Source organism: Brachyhypopomus gauderio, unplaced genomic scaffold (genome assembly GCF_052324685.1).
Source record: "Brachyhypopomus gauderio isolate BG-103 unplaced genomic scaffold, BGAUD_0.2 sc65, whole genome shotgun sequence".
Taxonomy (NCBI): Eukaryota; Metazoa; Chordata; class Actinopteri; order Gymnotiformes; family Hypopomidae; genus Brachyhypopomus; species Brachyhypopomus gauderio.
The window spans coordinates 1,822,448-1,825,728 of NW_027506886.1; positions in this window are offsets into that span (position 1 = coordinate 1,822,448).

Genomic DNA, 3,281 nt, shown 5'->3' on the forward strand with positions numbered 1-3,281 from the left:
TGGGGTTTATTCTGCTGGAAGTTGGAGGAGTGACCAGGCAAATCCTGAGTGAGGCTGTAGCTGGTTGAGCTTGGAGAACCACTGGAGCTTAACTGCACAAGTTTGCAGTGAGCCACCAGTCTGCAGTGTGCTTGTAACCTGAGAAGGAAAGGTCCCAGAAGAGCTGCTGGTGCTTTCTGCAGCGTCACTGGCAGACTGATGGAAACACCAGAACCCACACTGGAACCCTGCAACTAGGACTGGCCAGTTAGCAACTGCAACTGGAGAAGAGAGAGAGCACCGTAAGAGCTGCTGCCTTCTTGTACTGCGTCACTGGAAGATGTTAGCTGGAGCTTTGGGCCAGCTAAAGACAGACTTTATTTAGTTACAGACTGCACAAGAGACCATCTAGAACTTGGGTGCTGACCACCATAGTTACCTCGCTGAGAGGTTGATGCCAATGAACCTCCTACAGTCTAGGTTTGGGACATGGGCTTACTTACTGGCCTGCGTTGAGAAGGATGGGGAAGTTGAGGGTAGGTTTGAGGTTGAGATGGGGAAGGAACACGAGGTTTGGGCTTTTCTGAAAGACGGTACCTTGACTGGTCTGAAGATGGAGCCCTGTGGCCAAACACACTGTGCACTGGATACAAAATCTAAGTTGTCTGGGGTTGTTGTAAGTCTGGGGTCTGCTTAACGCACTAACTCTGCTCCCCAGACAGGTTCAACATTGCCAAAGGATCCTGGCACATGGGGCTGGGCTCCAGGAAACTGCTGCTTTGGAACACAGATTGGTAGCAGAGCCACTTGTAGTCTGAGCTTCTCAAGAAGCCGTTTAACCACTGGAAACACAACTTGACTGGCCAGCCCGAGTCTGACTGGGTTGTGGGCCTTCAGAGGGACTGCTGCATCAGACGTGGAGCCCACCACCCTGGTTTGATGAGGAAGGGAGCTGATTTTTTGCAACTGCTCCCAAGGAGTCGATACTGCGACACCATATGGGTACTGATTTCTCATTCCACACTTGAAAGGGATGGAACAAAAAGTTAAGGAAGATAACTAAAAATAGTTCTTGACATAGGCACAAGGCATCAATGTCTGTAGTTGAGTGCAATATTTTACCTCCAAGCCCCTCTGCTTTATCAGAAAGCCTGCATAGCAAAAGGGCATTTAAACAGGAAGGTGAGACACTATCTAAAATACAGACATGGTAATGTGACACCGTAACTCCATCATAAGACATTAAATTTTTTATTCAGTGTTGATGAACTAGGCTCCTTTTGCTGTTGTATGTTTCCTGTACACACACACAATGAAGATCCACATGTGCAATGTTTCTGGACAAACTTTAGTGCCTTAAGTAATAATCATGAGTCACTGCGCTGTAGGAGTCACTGCACTGTAGGAGTCGCTGCACTGTAGGAGTCACTGCACTGTAGGAGTCGCTGCACTGTAGGAGTCGCTGCGCTGTGGGAGTCGCTGCGCTGTAGGAGTCGCTGCGCTGTAGGAGTCGCTGCACTGTAGGAGTGACTGCGCTGTAGGAGTGACTGCGCTGTAGGAGTGACTGCACTGTAGGAGTCACTGCACTGTAGGAGTCACTGCACTATAGGAGTCACTGCTCTGTAGGAGTCACTGCTCTGTAGGAGTCACTGCGCTGTAGGAGTCACTGCTCTGTAGGAGTCACTGCACTGTAGGAGTCACTGCACTATAGGAGTCACTGCTCTGTAGGAGTCACTGCGCTTTAGGAGTCACTGCACTGTAGGAGTCACTGCACTGTAGGAGTCACTGCTCTGTAGGAGTCACTGCTCTGTAGGAGTCACTGTACTGTAGGAGTCACTGCACTGTAGGAGTCACTGCACTGTAGGAGTCACTGCTGTGTAGGAGTCACTGCTAATATTTCAGAAAATCTTCCTAATTCCACATTTTGGACAGTAAAATCTTCTCTTTTAAATGCAAAATCAACTTAAAAATGCAATAAAAGAGGAACTGTACATGATACAGGTTACATAGTTCAAGCCTGACAGATTAGTTGTAAACATTATTCAAAACTTTGACATAAGTGAGTCATCGACCAAAGAGCTTTTGGTCAAAATAAGTCACTGCTTAAAAAAAATAGATGTTGTGTGTAATGCACGATACTGTAATATTTACATTAATTAGCAACCATTGGCTGTCATCTAAATGAAGCATAATTAAATGTTATTTTCACAACACTGGAAGAATAATCCAGGCATCACTTTATTATCCAAAAAGAAATTGACGAGAACAAGGCTCAAAATTGTAAGACGTGACTTAGAAAAGACTTTGCAAAGACAATGGCTGTGTTCGAAATAGTCTACTACATACTACTGGCGTACTGATCGAGCCCCAAATCAGTATATCGTATGCAGTATGTGACCAAAATGAAAATTTCCAGTACGCGAAACATACCCGGATGACCTACTACTTCCGCAAAATATTCCAGTACGCGAACAGAGCTATCTTCATGGTGTACTGCATCCCATCATGCAACGCTACGTTCACGTGACTCCGTAGTGTGCTTTGCTTTTGTCGCATACTGGAAACTGTACTGCATACTACTACGAGGACCAGTATGCAGTATCCAGTATATACTGAGTCCAGTATGCAGTATCCAGTATGTAGTAGTCTATTTCGAACACAGCCAATGACAATATATCAACTATATGGGAAGAGAAATTACCGAACAGGATTCATGTGTGCAGGCATGCAAATTTAAAATTTATTTCTCAAATTTTAAAATGTTATAGAGTGACCTCTGCAGGCAAGAAAGTAAAATCTCCGTGCAACTTTTGTACTCATTGCTCTAGTTTCTTTATTTTTCTGCTACTTTAGTAATAAATGTTGATAATGTAGAAAAAAATAAAGTGAACTATATACAATACTAAATAAATGTTGGGTGAACGAGTAATATGCAGGGGAAAGCAAATATGTACGAGGTGGACTGTAATAAAAAAGGATGGTGGGGTTGTGAACTTTCTGACCGACAGATGGCGATAAAGGTACACAACATAGTTCAATTCTGATACACCCATATCTGGAAATCCCTGAACTTCCCTGATCTAACACACTCAGTTCATCCAAAGGAGACCTGAAAAGAGATATACTTTTTCAAACTATTGTACGTGTCAACAGGAAAAGTCATATACATGACTATATATATATATATATATATATATATATATATATATATATATATATATATATATATATATATATATATATATATATATATAGAGAGAGAGAGAGAGAGAGAGAGAGAGAGAGAGAGCCCATACTGCATG